This window comes from Rhinolophus sinicus, chromosome 14 (genome assembly GCF_057876585.1).
Source record: "Rhinolophus sinicus isolate RSI-liver-muscle chromosome 14, RSI-T2T, whole genome shotgun sequence".
Taxonomy (NCBI): Eukaryota; Metazoa; Chordata; class Mammalia; order Chiroptera; family Rhinolophidae; genus Rhinolophus; species Rhinolophus sinicus.
The window spans coordinates 98,990,666-99,008,348 of record NC_142514.1 but is presented as its reverse complement, the minus strand read 5'-3'; positions in this window follow the sequence as shown (position 1 = coordinate 99,008,348).

The window sequence follows — 17,683 nt, the reverse complement described above, 5'->3', positions numbered from 1 at the left end:
GGGTTATCGTTAGGGTTAGGTTTGCGTTAGCGTTAGGTTTAGTGTTAGGGTTAGGGTTAGGGTTAGGGTTAGGTTTGCGTTAAGGTTAGGGTTAGGGTTAGGGTTAGGGTTAGGTTTGCGTTAGGGTTCAGGTTAGGGTTAGGGTTATGGTTACGGTTACGTTTAGGGTTTAGGTTTAGGGTTAGGGTTAGGGTTAGGGTTACGTTTTCGTTAGGGTTAGGGTTGGGGTTAGGGTTGGGGTTTAGGGTTTTGGTTAGGGTTAGTTTTAGGGTTAGCATTAGGGTTTTATGATTAGGGGTAGTGTTAAGGTTAGAGTTAGCTTTAGGGTTAGGGTTTAGGGTTTGATTTTGGGTTAGGGTTAGGGTTAGGGTTAGGTTTAGGGTTAGGTTTAGGATTCCGTTAGTGTTAGGGTTCATGTTAGGTTTATGGTTAGGGTTAGGGTGAGGGTTAGTGTTAGGGTTAGGGTTAGGATTAGGTTTGCGTTAGGGCTACGGTTAGGGTTAGGGTTATGGTTAGGGTTATGTTTAGGGTTCAGGGTTAGGGTTAGGTTTAGGGTTAGGTTTAGGGTAAGGTTTGCGTTAGGGTTAGGGTTACGTTTAGGGTTAGGTTTAGTGTTCATTTGCGTTAAGGTTAGGTTTAGGGTTATGGTTAGGGTTAGGGTTAGGGTAAGCGTTATGTTTGTGTTAGGTTTAGGGTTAGGATTATGGTTAGGTTTAGGGTTAGGTTTAGGTTTGCGTTAGGGTTAGGGTTAGGGTTAGGGTTAGGGTTAGGGTTAGGGTTAGGGTTAGGGTTAGTGATAGGGTTAGGGTTAGGGTTAGGGTTAGGTTTGCGTTAGGGTTAGGGTTTTGTTTAGGATTATGTTTAGGGTTAGGTTCGGGTTAGGGTTTGGGTTAGTGTTAGGGTTAGGTTTGCGTTAGGGTTACGGTTAGGGTTATCGTTAGGGTTTGTGTTAGGGTTAGGTTTGCGTAAGGGTTAGGGTTAAGGTTAGGGTTCGGTTTAGGGTTAGGGTTAATGTTAGTGTTAGGGTTAGGTTTGCGTTAGGGTTAGGGTTAAGTTTAGGGTTAGGGTTAGGGTTCGGTTTGCGTTAGGGATAGGGGTCGAGTTAGCGTTAGGGGTACGTTTGCGTCAGGGTTAGTGTTAGGTTTAGCGTTAGGTTTTCATGGTTAGGGATAGTGTTAGGGTAAGAGTTAGCTTTAGGGTTAGGGTTTAAGGTTAGGGTTAGGGTTAGGGTTAGGTTTATGTTAGGGTTAGGTTAGGGTTAGGTTTAGGGTTAGGGTTATCGTTAGGGTTAGGTTTGCGTTAGCGTTACGTTTAGGGTTAGGGTTAGGGTTAGGGTTAGGGTTAGGTTTGCGTTAAGGTTAGGGTTAGGGTTAGGGTTAGGGTTAGGTTTGCGTTAGGGTTAGGGTTAGGGTTAGGGTTAGGGTTAGAGTTAAGGTTTGAATTAGATTTGCGTTAGGGTTATGTTTAGGGTTAGGGTTAAGGTTAGGTTTGCGTTAGGGTTACGGAAAGGGTTAGTTTTAGGGTTAGGGTTAGTATTAGGGTTATGGTTATGGTTAGGGATTAGGGTTTTCGTTAGGGTTAGTTGTAGGGTTAGCGTTAAGGTTTTATGATTAGGGTTAGGGTTATGGTTAGGGTTAGGTTTAGGGTTAGGGTTTAGGGTTGGGTTAGGGTTATAGTTAGAGATAGGGTTAGGTTTAGGGTTAAGATTAGTTTTGCGTTAGTGTTAGGGTTTGGGTTAATGTTTGGGTTAGGGTCAGGGTTAGGTTTGCGTTTTGGTTAGGTGTGGGGTTAGGTTTAGACTTAGGGTTAGGGTTAGTGTTAGGGTTAGGTTTGCGTTAGGGTTAGGGTTAGGGTTAGGTTTGTGATAGGGTTAGGATTATGGGTAGGTTTGCATTAGGTTTAGGGTTAGGGTTAGTTTCGGGTTAGGGTTAGGGTTAGGGTTAGGGTTAGGAATAGGTTAGCGTTAGGGTTAGGGTGAGGGTGAGGGTTAGGGTTAGGGCTATGTTTGCGTTAGGGTTACTGTTAGGGTTAGGGTTATGGTTAGGGTTACGTTTAGGGTTCAGGGTTAGGGTTAGTGTTAGGGTTAGGGTAAGGTTTGCGTTAGGGTTAGGGTTACAGTTAGGGTTAAATTTAGGGTTCGTTTGCGTTAAGGTTAGGTTTAGGGTTATGGTTAGGGTTAGGGTTAGGGTAAGGGTTAGGTTTGTGTTAGGGTTAGGGTTAGGATTAGGGTTAGGTTTAGGGTTAGGTTTAGGTTTGCGTTAGTGTTAGGGTGAGGGTTACGGTTAGGGTTAGGATTAGGGTTTGGTTAGGTTTGCGTTAGGCTTAGGGATAGGGTTAGCGTTAGGGTTAGGTTTGCGTTAAGGTTAGGTTTTGGGTTATGGTTATGGTTAGGGTTAGGGTTAGGGTTAGGTTTGTGTAAGGGTTAGGGTTAAGGTTAGGGTTCGGTTTAGGGTTAGGGTTAATGTTAGGGTTAGGGTTAGGTTTGCGTTAGGGTTAGGGTTAGGTTTAGGGTTAGGGTTAGTGTTAGGTTTGCGTTAGGGATAGGGTTCGGGTTAGCGTTAGGGTTACGTTTGCATGAGGTTTAGTTTTAAGTTTAGAGTTAGGGTTAGGGTTAGGATTAGGGTTAGGTTTAATGTTAGATTTAGGGTTAGGTTTAGGGTTAGGTTTGCGTTAGGGTTAGGTTAGGGTTAGGGTTAGGGTTTGGGTTTGGATTAGAGTTAGGTTTGCATTAGGGTTAGGGTTAGGTTTAGGGTTAGAGTTAGGTTTAGGGTTATGGTTCGGGTTAATATTTGGTTTAGCGTTAGAGTTAAGTTTAGGGTTAGATTTGCGGTAGGGTTAGGGTTAGGCATAGGGTTACGTTTGCGTTAGGGTTATGGTAAGGGTAAGGTTTAGGGTTAGGGTTAGGGTTAGTGTTAGGGTTATGGTTAGTGTTAGGGTTAGGGTTAGGGTTAGGTTTGAGATATGGTTAGGGTTATCGTTCGGGTTAGGGTTAGGGTTAGGTTTGAGATATGGTTAGGGTTATGGTTCGGGTTAGGGTTAGGGTTAGGTTTGCGTTAGGGTTAGGGTTAGGGTTAGGGTTAGGGTTAGGTTTAGGGTTAGGGTTAGGTTTGCGTTAGGGTTTGGGTTAGGGTTATGGTTAGGGTTAGGGGTTAGGTTTTTGGTTAGGGATAGTGTTAGGGTTAGCGTTAAGGTTTTATGATTAGTGTTATGGTTAGGGTTAGGGTAAGCTTTAGGTTACGGTTTAGGATTTGGGTTTGGGTTAGGGTTTGGGTTAGGGTTAGGTTTAGGGTTAGGTTTAGGTTTGCGTTAGTGTTAGGGTTAGGGTTAGGGTTAGGTTTACTGTTACAGTTAGGTTTGCGTTAGGGTTAGGTTTAAGGTTAGGTTTTGAGTTAGGGTTAGGGTTAGGGTTAGGGTTATGTTTGCGTTAGGGTTAGGGTTAGGGTTAGTGATAGGGTTAGGGTTAGGTTTATGGTTAGGTTTGCGTTAGGGTTAGGGTTTTGTTTAGGACTATGGTTAGGGTTAGGTTTGCGATAGGGTTACGATTAGGGTTAGGGTTCCGTTAGGGTTATGGTTAGGGTTAGTTTCAGGTAGTGTTAGGGTTAGGGTTAGGGTTAGGGGTTAGGGTTTTGGTTAGGGTTAGTGTTAGGGTTAGCTTAGGGTTTTATGATTAGGGTTAGGGTTAGGGTTAGGGTTAGCTTTAGGGTTAGGGTTTAGGGTTTGGGTTTGGGTTAGGGTTAGGGTTATGATTAGGTTTGAAGTTAGGTTTAGGATTGCGTTAGTGTTAGGGTTAGGGTTCGGGTTAGGGTTAGGGTTAGTGTGAGGGTTAGGGTTCGGGTAAGGGTTAGGGCTAGGTTTGCGTTAGGGTTACGGTTAGGGTTAGGGTTATGGTTAGGGTTACGTTTAGGGTTCAGGGTTAGGGTTAGGGTTAGGGTTAGGTAAGGTTTGCGTTAGGGTTAGGGTTACGGTTAGGGTTAGGTTTAGGGTTCGTTTGCGTTAAGGTTAGGTTTAGGGTTATAGTTAGGGTTAGGGTTAGGGTAAGGGTTAGGTTTGTGTTAGGGATAGAGTTAGGATTAGGGTTAGGTTTAGGGTTAGGTTTAGGTTTGCGTTAGTGTTAGGGTTATGGTTAGGGTAAGGGTTACGGTTAGGGTTTAGGGTTTGAGTTAGGTGAGGGTTAGGGTTAGGGTTAGGATTAGGGTTAGGGTTAGGTTTGCGTTAGGCTTAGGGTTAGGGTTAGTGTTAGGGTTAGGTTTGCGTTAAGGTTAGGTTTTAGTTTATGGTTATGGTTAGGGTTAGGGTTAGGGTTAGGTTTGCGTAAGGGTTAGGGTTAAGGTTAGGGTTCGGTTTAGGGTTAGGGTTAGGGTTAGGTTTGCGTTAGGGATAGGGTTCGGGTTAGCGTTAGGGTTCCGTTTGCGTCAAGGTTAGTGTTAGGTTAAGACTTAGGGTTAGGGTTTAGGTTTAGGGTTAGGGTTAGTGCTAGGGTTAGAGTTAGGTTTTCATGGTTAGGGATAGTGTTAGGGTAAGAGTTAGCTTTAGGGTTAGGGTTTAAGGATAGGGTTAGGGTTAGGATTAGGTTTAAGTTAGAGTTAGGTTAGGGTTAGTTTGAGGGTTAGGGTTATCGTTAGGGTTACGTTTGCGTTAGCGTTAGGTTTAGGGTTAGGGTTAGGGTTAGGGTTAGGGTTAGGTTTGCGTTAAGGTTAGTGTTAGGGTTAGGGTTAGGGTTAGGTTTGCGTTAGGGTTATGGTTATGGATAGGGTTAGTGTTAGGGTTAGAGTTAAGGTTTGGGTTAGATTTGCGTTAGGGTTAAGTTTAGGGTTAGGGTTAAGGTTTGGTTTGCGTTAGGGTTATGGAAAGGGTAAGGTTTATGGTTAGGGTTAGGATTAGGTTTATGGTTATGGTTAGGGGTTAGGGTTTTGGTTAGGGTTAGTTGTAGGGTTAGCGTTAGGTTTTATGATTAGGTTTAGGGTTAGGATAAGGGTTAGGTTTAGGGTTAGGGTTTAGGGTTTGGGTTAGGGTTAGAGTTAGAGATAGGGTTAGGTTTAGGGTTAAGGTTAGTTTTGCGTTAGTTTTAGGGTTTGGGTTAATGTTTGGGTTAGGGTCAGGGTTAGGTTTGCGTTAGGGTTAGGTTTGGGGTTAGGTTTAGAGCTAGGGTTTGGGTTAGGGTTAGGGTTATGTTTGCGATAGGGTTAGGATTATGGTTAGGTTTGCATTAGGTTTAGGGTTAGGGTTAGGTTCGGGTTAGGGTTAGGGTTAGGGTTAGGGTTAGATTTAAGGTTATGGTTAGATTTGCGTTAGGGTTAGGGTTAAGGTTAAGGTTAGGTTTGCGTTAGGGTTATGGTAAGGGTTAGGTTTATGGTAGGGTTAGTGTTAGGGTTTGGGTTAGGTTTAGGGTTAGGTTTGCGTTACGGTTAGGGTTAGTGCTAGGGTTAGGGTTACCGTTAGGGTTAGGTTTGCGTTAGGGTTACGGTTAGGGTTAGGGTTAGGTTTAGGGTTAAAGTTAAGGTTAGGGTTAAATTTGCGTTAGGGTTATGTTAGGTTTAGGGGTAGGTTTGTGTTAGGGTTATGTTAAGGGTTAGGTTTAGGTTTAGGGTTAGAGTTAGCGTTAGGGTTAGGGTTAGTTTTACGTTAGGGTTAGGTTTAGGGTTAGGTTTAGAGTTAGGATTAGGGTTAGGGATAGGGATAGGGTTAGGGTTAGATTTAGGGTTAGGGTTAGGGTTAGGGATTGGTTTCCCTTAGGGTTAGGTTTAGGGTTAGGATTAGGGTAAGGGTTAGGCTAAGGGTTAGGGTTAGTTTTGGTTTGGGTTAGGGTTAGGGTTAAGGTTAGGGTTATAGTTAGGTTTGCCTCAATGTTAGGTTTAGGGTTATGGTTATGGTTAGGGTTAATGTTAGGTTTGCGTTAGGGTTAGGTTAGGGTTAGGGTTAGGGTTAGGCTGGCGTTAGGGTTAGGGTTAGTGTTCGGGTTAGGGTTAGGTTTAGGTTTGCGTTACGGTTAGGGTTAGGGTTAGGTTTAGGATTAGGGTTAGGGTTAGGGTTAGGTTTAGGGTTAGGCTGGCGTTAGGGTTAGGGTTAGTGTTCGGGTTAGGGTTAGGTTTAGGTTTGCGTTAGGGTTAGGGTTAGGGTTAGAGTTAGGGTTAGGATTAGTGTTAGTGTTAGGGTTAGGTTTAAGGGTTTGGGTTTTGTTTAGGGTTAGTTTTAGGGTTAGCGTTAGGGTTTCATGGTTAGGGTTAGGGTTAGGGTTAACGTTAGGGTTAGGTTTGCGTTAGGGTTATGGTTAGGGTTAGTGTTAGGTTTAGGGTTAAAGTTAAGTTTAGGGTTAGATTTGCGTTAGCGTTAGGGTTATGGTAGGGTTAGGGTTACGTTTGCGTTAGGGTTATGGTAAGGGTTAGGTTTAGTGTTATGGTTAGGGTTAGGGTTAGCGTTAGGTTTGCGTTAGTTTTAGCGTTAGAGTTATGGTTAAGGTTAGGGGTTAGGGTTTTGCTTAGGGTTAATGTTAGAGTTAGCGTTAGGGTTTTATGATTAGGGTTAGGGTTAGTGTTAGGGTTAGCTTTAGGGTTAGGGTTTAGGGTTTGGGTTATGGTTAAGGTTTGGGTTAGGATTAGGGTTAGGGTTAATGTTAGGGTTAGGGTTAGGGTTATGTTTGCGTTAGGATTAGGTTAGGGTTAGGTTTAGGTTTAGGTTTGCGTTAGGGGTAGGGTTTTGGTTAGGTTTATGGTTAGGTTTAGGTTTGCGATAGGGTTAGGATTAGGTTTAGGTTTGCGTTAGAATTAGGGTTAGGGTTAGGTTCGTGTTAGGGTTATGGTTAGGCTTATGTTCGGGTTAGTGTTAGGGTTAGATTTAGGGTTAAGTTTTAATACAGGGTTAGGGTTAGGGTTAGGGTTAGCGTTAGGGTTTCATTGTTAGGGTTAATGTTAGGGTTAGGTTTAGCTTTATGGTTAGGGTTCAAGGTTAGGGTTAGGTTAAAGTTAGTGTTAGGTTAGGGAATATGTTTAGGGTTAGGGTTAGCGTTAGTGTTATATTTGCGTTAGCGTTAAGTTTAGGGTTAGGGTTAGGGTTAGGGTTGTGTTTGTGTTAATGTTAGGGTTAGGGTTAGGGTTAGGGTTAGGGTTAGGTTTGCTTTAGGGTTAGGGTTAGGTTCGTGTTAGGGTTATGCTTAGGGTTATAGTTAGGGTTAGGGTTAGGGTTAGGGTTAGGGGTTAGGGTTTTGGTTAGGGTTAGTTTTAGGGTTAGCGTTAGGGTTTTATGATTCGGGGTAGGGTTAGGGTTAGGGTTAGCGTTAGGGTTTCATGGTTATGGTTAGTGTTAGGGTTAGGGTTAGGGTTAGCGTTAGGGTTAGGTTTGCGTTAGGGTTATAATTAGGGATAGTCTTTGGTATAGGGTTAGAGTTAAGTTTAGCTTAAGATTTGCGTTAGCGTTATGGTTAGGGTTAGGGTTAGTGTTACGTTTGCGTTAGGGTTACGGAAAGGGTTAGGTTTAAAGTTAGGGTTAGGGTTAGCGTTAGGGTTAGGGTTAGGTTTGCGTTAGGTTTAGGGTTAGGGTTAGGTTTAGAGTTAGGTATAGGGTTAGGGTTAGGTGTAGGGTGAGGTTTGCGTTAGGGTTAGGGTTTGGGTTAGGTTTATGGTTAGGGTTAGGTTTGCGATAGGGTTAGGATTAGGTTTAGGTTTGCGTTAAGGTTAGGGTTAGAGTTAGGTTCGGGTTAGTGTTAGGGTTAGGGTTAGGTTCGGGTTAGGGTAAGGGTTAGGGTTAGCGTTAGCGTTTCATGGTTACGGTTAGGGTTAGGGGTAGGGTTAGCTTTATGGTTAGGGTTCAAGGTTAGAGTTAGGGTTAGGGTTAGGTTAAAGTTAGGGTTAGGTTAGGGTTAGGTTTAGGGTTAGGGTTAGCGTTAGGGTTAGGTTTGCGTTAAGTTTAGGGTTAGGGTTAGGGTTAGGGTTATGGTTAGGTTTGCGTAATTGTCAGGGTTAGGGTTAGGTTTATGGTTAGGGTTATAGTTATATTTATGGTTATGGGTTAGGGTTAGGGTTAGGGTTAGGGTTAGGTTTAGGTTTAGAGTTACGGTTAGGGCTAGGGTTAGGGTTAACGTTAGGATTAGCTTTGCGATAGGGTTATGGTTCAGGTTAGGGTTAGAGTTAAGTTTAGGGTTAGATTTGCGTTAGGGTTAGGGTTAGGGTTATGTATAAATTTAGGGGTTAGGGTTTTGGTTAGGGTTAATTTTAGGTTAGCGTTAGAGTTTTATGATTAGGGTTAGCGTTAGGGTTAGGGTTAGCGTTATGGTTTCATGGTTAGGGTTAGTGTTAGGGTTAGGGTTAGGTTTGCGTTAGGGATGTGGTATGGGTTAGGTTTAGGGTTAGGTTTAGGGTTAGGATTAAGGTTAGGTTTGCGTTAGGGTTAGGGTTTGGGCTAGGGTTAGGGTTAGCGTTAGGGTTAGGTTTGCGTTAGGGTTATGGTTATGGTTATGGTTAGGGGTCGGGTTAGAGTTAAGGTTAGGGTTAGATTTGCGTTAGGGTTATGGTAAGGGTTAGGTTTAGTGTTAGGGTTAGGTTTAGGGTTAGAGTTAGGTTTGCGTTAGGGTTAAGTTGGGCTATGTTTAGGTTTAGGGGTTAGTGTTTTGTTTAGAGTTAGTTTTAGGGTTAGCGTTAGGGTTTTATGATTAGTGTTAGGGATAATGTTAGGGTTATCATTAGGGTTAGGGTTTAGTGGTTTTGGATAGAGTTAAGGTTAGGGTTAGGTTTGCCTTAGGGTTAGTTTTATGGTTAGGTTTAGAGTTAAGATTAGGGTTAGGGTTAAGGTTGGGTTAGGGTTGGGATAGGTTTCCGGCAGGTTTAGGTTTAGGGTTAGGTTTAAGGTAAGGGTTAGGCTTAGGGTTTGGCTTAGGTTTGCGTTAGGTTTAGGGTTAGATTTAGGTTTAGGGTAAGAGTTAGTTTAGGTTTGCGTTAAGGTTAGGGTTAGGGTTAAGTTTAGGTTTAGGTTAAGGGTTAGGGTTAGGTTTTCAATAGGGTTAGGGTTAGCGTTAGGTTTGCGTTAGGGTTAGGGTTAGTGTTAGGTTTAGGGTTAGGTTTGCTTTAGAGGTAGGGTTAGGGTTAGGTTTAGGGTTAGGGTTAGGGTTAGGGTTAGGTTTGCGTTAGGCTTAGGGTTAGGGTTAGGGTTAGGTTTAGGGCTAGGGTTAGGGTTAGGGTTAGCGTTAGGTTTGCGTTAGGGTTAGGGTTAGTGTTATGGTTATGGATTGGTTTGCTTTAGGGTTAGTGTTAGGGATAGGTTTAGGGTTAGGGTTAGGGTTAGGGTTAGGTTTGCGTTAGGGTTAGGGTTAGGGTTAGGGTTAGGTTTATGTTTGCGTTAAGGTGAGGTTTAGGGTTACGGTTAGGGTTAGGGTTAGGTTTCGAATTAGGTTTACGTTAGGGTTAGGGTTAGGCTTAGGGTTAGGTTTAGGGTCAGGGTTAGGGTTAGGGTTAGGCTTAGGTTTGCGTTAGGCTTAGGGTTAGGGTTAGGGTTAGGGATAGGTTTAGGTTTGCTTTAGGGTTAGATTAGAGTTAGAGTTAGTGTTAATGTTAGGTTTAGGGGTAGGGTTAGGGCTAGGTTTGCGTTAGGGTTAGTTTTAGGGTTAGGTTTGCGTTAGGGTTAGGGTTAGGGTTACGTTTGCGTTAGGGTTAGTGATAGTGTTAGAGTTAGGGTTAGGGTTTAGGTTTAGGGTTAGGGTGAGGGTTAGGGTTAGCGTTAGGGTTTCATGGTTAGGGTTAGGGTTAGTGTTAGGGTTAGTGTTAGCGTTAGGGTTAGGTTTGTGTTAGGGTTATGATTAGGGTTATTGTTAGGTTTAGGATTAGGTTTAAGTTTAGGGTTAGATTTGCGTTAGCGTTAGGTTTAGGGTTAGGCTTAGGGTTAGGGTTACGTTTGCGTTAGGGTTATGGTAAGGGTTAGGTTTAGGGTTAGGGTTAGGATTAGTGTTAGTGTTAGGTTTGCGTTAGGGTTACGGTAAGGGTTATGGTTAGGGTTAGGTGTTAGGGTTTGTTTAGGGATAGTGTTAGTGTTAGCGTTAGGGTTTCATGATTATGGTCAGGGTTAGGGTTAGGGTTAGCTTTAGGGTTAGGGTTTAGGGTTTGTGTTTGGGTTATGTTTAGGGTTAGGGTTAGGTTTATGGTTAGGTTTAGGTTTGCGTTAGTTTAGGGTTTGTGTTAGGGTTATGTTTGCGTTAGGGTTAGGATTAGGGTTAATGATAGGTTTAGGGGTAGTTTTAAGGTTAGGTTTGCGTAAGGGTTAGGGATTTGGTTAGGTATATGGATAGGGTTAGGTTTGCGATAGGGTTATGATTAGGTTTAGGTTTGCGTTAGGGTTAGGGTTAAGGTTTTGTTCGTGTTATGGTTAGTGTAGGGTTAGTGTTAGGGTTATGTTGAGTTAGGTTTAGGGTTAGGGTTAGGGTTAGGGTTAGGGTTAGGGTTAGGTTTAGGGTTATGGTTAGGGTTTAGGGTTAGGGTTAGGTTTAGGGTTAGGTTTATGGTTAGGGTTAGGTTTGCGTTAGGGTTTGGGTTAGGGTTAGGGTTAGGTTTGCGTTAAGCTTAGGTTTAGGTTTATGGTTAGGGTTAGGTTTAGGGTTAGGGTTAGGTTTGTGTTAGCGTTAGGGTTAGGTTTAGGTTTAGGGTTAGGTTTAGGGTTAGGGTTAGGTTTGCGTTAGGGTGAGGGTTAGGGTTAGGGTTAGGGTTAGGGTTAGGTTTCCGTTAGGGTTAGTGTTTGGGTTAGGTTTGCGTTACGGATAGGGTTATGGTTAGTGTTAGGTTTAGGTTTCCGTTAGGGTTAGTGTTTGTGTTAGGTTTGCGTTAGGGTTAGGTTTATGGTTAGGTTTTGAATTACGGTGAGGTTTAGGGTTAGGGTTACGTTTCCGTTAGGGTTAGTGTTTGGGTTAGGTTTGCGTTACGGATAGTGTTATGGTTAGGGTTAGGGTTACGTTTGCGTTAGGGTTAGTGTTAGAGTTAGAGTTAGGGTTAGGATTTAGGTTTAGGGTTAGGGTTAGGGTTAGGGTTCGCGTTAGGGTTTCATGGTTAGGGTTAGGGATTGGGTTAGCTTTAGGGTTAGGTATAAGTTTAGGGTTAGGGTTAGGTTTAAGTTAGGGTTAGGTTAGGGTTAGGTTTAGGGTTAGGGTTAGGGTTAGGGACAGGTTTATGGTTAGGGTAAGGTTTGCGTTAGGGTTAGGGTTAGGGTTAGGGTTAGGTTTGCGTTAAGCTTAGGTTTAGGGTTAGGGTTAGGGTTAGGTTTATGGTTAGGGTTAGGTTTGTGTTAGGGTTAGGGTTAGGTTTAGGTTTAGGGTTAGGGTTAGGGTTAGGGTTAGGTTTGCGTTAGGGTGAGGGTTAGGGTTAGGGTTAGGGTTAGGGTTAGGTTTCCGTTAGGGTTAGTGTTTGGGTTAGGTTTGCGTTACGGATAGGGTTATGGTTAGGGTTAGGGTTAGGTTTCCGTTACGGTTAGTGTTTGGGTGAGGTTTGCGTTAGGGTTAGGTTTTGGTTAGGTTTTGAATTACGGTTAGGGTTAGGGTTAGGGTTAGGTTTCCGTTAGGGTTAGTGTTTGGGTTAGGTTTGCGTTAGGGATAGTGTTATGGTTAGGGTTAGGGTTACGTTTGCGTTAGGGTTAGTGTTAGAGTTAGAGTTAGGGTTAGGGTTTAGGTTTAGGTTTAGGGATAGGGTTAGGGTTCGCGTTAGGGTTTCATGGTTAGGGTTATGGTTTGGGTTAGCTTTAGGGTTAGGGATAAGGTTAGGGTTAGGGTTAGGGTTAGGTTTAAGTTAGGGTTTGGGTTAGGGTTAGGGTTAGGGTTAGGGTTAGGGTTAGGGGTAGTTTTGCGTTAGGGTTAGGGTTAGGGTTATGTATAAAGTTAGGGATTAGGGTTTGGTTAAGGTTAGTTTTAGGGTTAGCGTTAGGGTTTTATGATTATGGTTAGCGTTAGGGTTAGTTTTATCGTTAGGGTTTCATGGTTAGGGTTAGGGTTAGGGTTAGGTTTCCGTTAGGGTTAGCGTTAGGGTTAGGTTTGCGTTAGGGCTATGGTTATGGTTAGGATTAGGGGTCGGGTTAGAGTTAAGGTTAGGGTTAGATTTGCGTTAGGGTTATTGTAAGGGTTAGGTTTTGTGTTAGGGTTAGGTTTAGGGTTAGCGTTAGGTTTGCGTTAGGGGTAAGTTGGGCTATGGTTAGGGTTTAGGGTTAGGGTTTTGGTTAGAGTTAGTTTTAGGGTTAGCATTAGGGTTTTATGATTAGGGTTAGGGATAGGGTTAGGGTTAGCTTTAGGTTTAGGTTTTAGGGGTTTTGGATAGGGTGAGGGTTAGGGTTAGGGTTAGGTTTGCCTTAGGGTTAGGTTTATGGTTAGGTTTAGAGTTAGGATTAGGGTTAGGGTTAAGGTTAGGGTTAAGGTTAGGGATAGGTTTGCGTCAGGGTTATGTTTAGGGTTAGGTTTAAGGTAAGGTTGAGTCTTAGGGTTTGGCTTAGGTGTGCGTTAGGGTTAGGGTTAGGGTTAGGGTTAGGTTTGCGTTAAGCTTAGGTTTAGGGTTATGGTTAGGGTTAGGTTAAGGGTTAGAGTTAGGTTTGTGTTAGGGTTATGGTTAGGTTTAAGTTTAGGGTTAGGGTTAGGGTTAGGGTTAGTTTTGCGTTAGGGTGAGGGTTAGGGTTAGGTTTAGGGTTAGGGTTAGGATTCCGTTAGGGTTAGTGTTTGGGTTAGGTTAGCGTTACGGAAAGGGTTATGGTTAGGGTTAAGGTTAGGATTCCGTTAGGGTTAGTGTTTGGGTTAGGTTTGCGTTACGGATAGGGTTATGGTTAGGATTAGGGTTAGGTTTCCGTTAGGGTTAGTGTTTGGGTTAGGTTTGCGTTAGGGTTAGGTTTATGGTTAGGTTTTGAGTTACGGTTAGGGTTAGGGTTCGGGTTAGGTTTCCGTTAGGGTTAGTGTTTTGGTTAGGTTTGCCTTAGGGATAGTGTTATGGTTAAGGTTAGGGTTACGTTTGCGTTAGGGTTAGTGTTAGGGTTAGATTTAGGGTTAGGTTTTAGGTTTAGGGTTAGGGTTAGGGTTAGGGTTCGCGTTAGGGTTTCATGGTTAGGGTTAGGGTTAGGGTTAGCTTTAGGGTTAGGGATAAGGCTAGGGTAGGGTTAGGGTTAGGTTTAAGCTAGGGTTAGGTTAGGGTTAGTTTTAGGTTAGGGTTAGCGTTAGGGTAAGTTTTGCGTTAGCGTTAGGTTTAGGGTTAAGGTTAGGGTTAGGGTTAGGGTAAGGTTTGCGTTAAGGTTTGGGTTAGGGTTCGGGTTAGGGTTTGGGTTAGGTTTGCGTTAGGGTTAGCCTTAGGGTTAGGGTTAGGGTTAGGGATAGAGTTAGGTTTGATTTAGGGTTAGGGTTAGGGTTAGGGTTAGAGTTAGTGTTAAGGTTAGGGTTAGGGTTAGGGTTAAGTTTAGGTTTCCATTAGGGTTAGTGTTAGGGTTAGGTTTGCGTTAGGGTTAGGGTTAAGGTTAGGGTTAGGGTTAGCGTTAGGGTTTCATGGTTAGGGTTAGTGTTAGGATTAGGGTTAGGGTTATCGTTAGGGATAGGTTTGCGTAAGGGTTATGGTTAGGTTTATTGTTAGTTTTAGGGTTACAGATAAATTTAGGGTTAGATTTGCGTTAGTGTTAGGTTTAGGGTTAGGCTTAGTGTTAGGGTTACGTTTGCGTTGGGGTTATGGTAAGGCTTAGGTTTAGGGTTAGGGTTAGGGTTAGGTTTAGGGTTAGGGTTATGTTTGCGTTAGGGTTATGGTTAGGGTTATGTTTAGGGTTAGGTGTTAGGGTTTGGTTAGGGAAATTGTTAGTGTTAGCGTTAGGGTTTTATGATTAGTGTCATGGTTAGTGTTAGTGTTAGCTTTAGGGTTAGTGTTTAGGGTTTGGGTTTGAGTTCGGTTTAGGGTTAGGATTAGGTTTAGGGTTAGGTTTAGGTTTGCTTTAGTGTTAGGGTTAGGGTTAGGGTTATGTTTGCGTTAGGGTTAGGGTTAGGGTTAATTATAGCGTTAGGTTTAGTTTTAGGGTTAGGTTTGCGTAAGGGTTAGGGTTTGGGTTAGGTTTATTGTTAGGGTTAGGTTTGTGATAGGGTTAGGATTAGAGTTAGGTTTGCGTTAGGGTTAGGGTTAGGGTTAGGTTCGTGTTAGGGTTAGGGTTAGGGTTAGTGTTAGTGTTATGTTGAGTTAGGGTTAGGGTTAGGGTTAGGGTTAGTGTTATGGTTAGGGTTTAGTGTTATGGTTAGGGTTAGTGTTATGTTTAGGGTTAGGGTTAAGTTTGCGTTATGGTTAGGGTTAGAGTTAGGGTTAGGTTTGCGTTAAGCTTAGGTTTAGGTTTATGGTTAGGGTTCGGTTTAGGGTTATGTTTAGGTTTGTGTTAGGGTTAGGGCTAGGTTAAGTTTAGGGTTAGGGTTAGGGTTAAGGTTAAATTTGCGTTAGGGTGAGGGTTAGGGTTAGGGTTAGGGTTAGGGTTAGGGTTAGGTTTCCGTTAGGGTTAGTGTTTGGGTTAGGTTTGCGTTACGGATAGGGTTATGGTTAGGGTTAGGTTTAGGTTTCCGTTAGGGTTAGGGTTTGGGTTAGGTTTGCGTTAGGGTTAGGTTCAAGGTTAGGTTTTGAAATACGGTTAGGGTTACGATTAGGATTAGGTTTCCGTTAGGGTTAGTCTTTGGGTTAGGTTTGCGTTAGGGATAGTGTTATAGTTAGGGTTAGGGTGACGTTTGCGTTAGGGTTAGTGATAGGGTTAGAGTTATTGTTAGGGTTCGCGTTAGGGTTTCATGGTTAGGGTTAGGGTTAGGGTTAGCTTTAGGGTTAGGGATAAAGTTAGGGTAAGGGTTAGGGTTAGGTTTTAGTTAGGGTAGTTTAGGGTTAGGTTTAGGTAAGGGTTAGCGTTACGGTTAGGTTTGCGTTTGCGTTAGGTTTAGGGTTAGGGTTAGGATTAGGGTAAGTGTAAGGTTTGCGTTAAGTTTTGGGTTAGGTTTCCCGTTAGGGTTAGGGTTAGGGTTAGGGTTAGGTTTGCGTTATGGTTAGGGTTAGGGTTAAGTTTAGGTTTAGTGTTATATTTATGGTTATGGTTAGGTTTGCGTTAGGGTTAGGGTTAGGGTTAGAGTTAAGGTTAGGGTTAGATTTGCGTTAATGTTAGGGTTAGGGTTAGGTTTAGGTTTAGGGTTAGGTTTGCGTTAGGGTTATGGTAAGGGTTAGGTTTAGGGTTAGGGTTAGGGTTAGGGTTAGGGTTATGTTTGCGTTAGGGTTAGGGTTTGGGCTAGGGTTAGGGTTAACGTTAGGTTTAGGTTTGCGTTAGGGTTATGGTTATGGTTAGGGTTAGGGTTCGGGTTAGAGTTAAGGTTAGGGTTAGATTTGTGTTAGGTTTATGGTAAGGATTAGGTTTAGAGTTAGGGTTAGGTTTAGGTTTAGGGTTACGTTTGCGTTATGGTTAATGTTAAGGCTATGGTTAGGGTTAGGGGTTAGGGTTTTGATTAGAGTTAGTTTTAGGGTTAGCGTTAGGGTTTATGATTAGGGTTAGGGATAGCGTTAGGGTTAGATTTAGGGTTAGGGTTTAGGGGTTGGGATAGGGTCAGTGTTAGGGTTAGGGTTAGGTTTGCCTTAGGGTTAGGTTTATGGTTAGGTTTAGAGTTAGGATTAGGGTTAGGATTATGGTTAGGGATAGGTTTAGGGATAGGTTTGTTTCAGGGTTAGGTTTAGGGTTAGGTTTAATGTAAGGGTTAAGCTTAGTGTTTGGCTTAGGTTTGCGTTAGGGTTAGGGTTAGGTTTAGGGTTAGGGTAAGAGTTAGGTTTAGGTTTGCGTTAAGGTTAGGTTTAGGGTTATGGTTATGGTTAGGTTTAGGGTTAGGGTTAGGGTTACGGTTAGTGTTAGGGTTAGGGTTAGGGTTAAGGTTAGGTTTGTGTTAGGGTTAGGGTTAGGGTTCGTGTTAGGGTTAGGGTTAGGTTTGCGTTAGGGTTAGGGTTAGGGTTAGAGTTACGGTTAGGGTTAGGGTTAGTGATAGGGTTAGGGGTTAGGGTTTGTTTAGGGTTAATTTTAGGGTTAGCTTTATGGTTTTTTTATTAGGGTTATGGTTAGGGTTAGGGTTTCATGGTTATGGTTAGGGTTAGGGTTAGGGTTTGGGTTAGCTTTAGGGTTAGGTTTGCATTATGGTTATGGTTAGGGTTAGTGTTAGGTTTAAGGTTAGCGTTAAGTTTAGGGTTAGATTTGCATTAGCGTTAGGGTTACGGTAAGGGTTAGGCTTACGGTTGCTTTAGGGTTATGGTAAGGTTTAGGTTAAGGGTTAGGGTTAGGGTTAGGGTTAGGGTTAGGTTTGCGTTAGGGTTATTGTTCCGGTTATGGTTAGGGTTAGGAGTTAGGGTTTTGGTACGTTTATTGGTAGGGTTAGCGTTAGAGTTTTATGACTAGTGTTTGGGTTAGTGTTAGGGTTAGCTTTAGGGTTTGGGTTTAGGGTTTAAGTTAGGGTTAGGGTTAGGGTTAGGGTTAGGGTTAGGGTTAGGGTTAGGGTTAGGTTTAGGTTTGCGTTTGCGTTAGTGTTAGGGTTAGGGTTAGGTTTGCGTTAGGGTTAGGTTTAGGGTTAGGTTTACAGTTATGGTTAGGGTTAGGGTTAGGGTTAGGTTTGCGTTAGGGTTAGGGTTAGGGTTAGGGATATGGTTAGGTTTAGGTTTGCGTTAGGGTTAGGGTTAGGGTTAGGGTTAGTGTTTAGGTTTAAGTTTAGGGTTAGGGTTAGGGTTAATTTTAGGGTTAGGGTTAGCGTTAGGGTTAGGGTTACGGTTAGGTTTGTGTTAGGGTCAGGATCAGGTTTATGTTTAGGTTGGGGTTAGGGTTAGGGTTATGTTTAGGGTTAGGGTTAGGGTTAGCTTTTTTTGTTAGGGTTAGGGATTGGGTTAGGGTTAGGGTTAGGGTTAGGTTTGCGTTAGGGTTAGGATTAGGGTTAAGGTTAGGGTTAGGGTTAGGGTTAGAGTTAGTGTTAGTTTTAGGGTTTGTGTAATGTTTGCGTAACGGTTAGGGTTAGGGTTAGGTTTAGGGTTAAGGTTAGGGTTAGGGTTAGGTTTGCGTTAAGGTTAGGGTTAGGGTTATGGATATGGTTAGGATTGGGTTACGTTTGCGTTAGGGTTAGGTTTCGAGTTATGTTTATGGTTAGGGTTAGGGTTAGGGTTAGGTTTGCGTTAGGGTTATGGTAAGGGTTAGGTTTAGGGTTAGGGTGAGGGTTAGGGTTAGGGTTAAGGTTAGGTTTGCGTTAGGGTTAGGGTTAGGGCTAGGGTTAGGGTTAGGGTTAGGTTTAGGTTTGCGTTAGGGTTATGGTTAGGGTTAGGGTTAGGGTTAAAATTAAGGTTAGGTTTAGATTTGGGTTAGAGTTATGGTTAGGGTTAGAGTTAGGTTTGCGTTAATGTTAGGGTTAGGGTTAGGGTTAGGGTTAGGGTTAGAGTTAGGTTTGCGTTAGGGTTAAGTTGGGCTATGGTTAGGTTTAGGGGTTAGTGTTTTGGTTAGAGTTAGTTTTAGGGTTAGCGTTAGGGTTTTATGATTAGTGTTAGGGATAATGTTAGGGTTATCATTAGGGTTAGGGTTTAGTGGTTTTGGATAGGGTTAAGGTTAGGGTTAGGTTTGCCTTAGGGTTAGTTTTATGGTTAGGTTTAGAGTTAAGATTAGGGTTAGGGTTAAGGTTGGGTTAGGGTTGGGATAGGTTTCCGGCAGGTTTAGGTTTAGGGTTAGGTTTAAGGTAAGG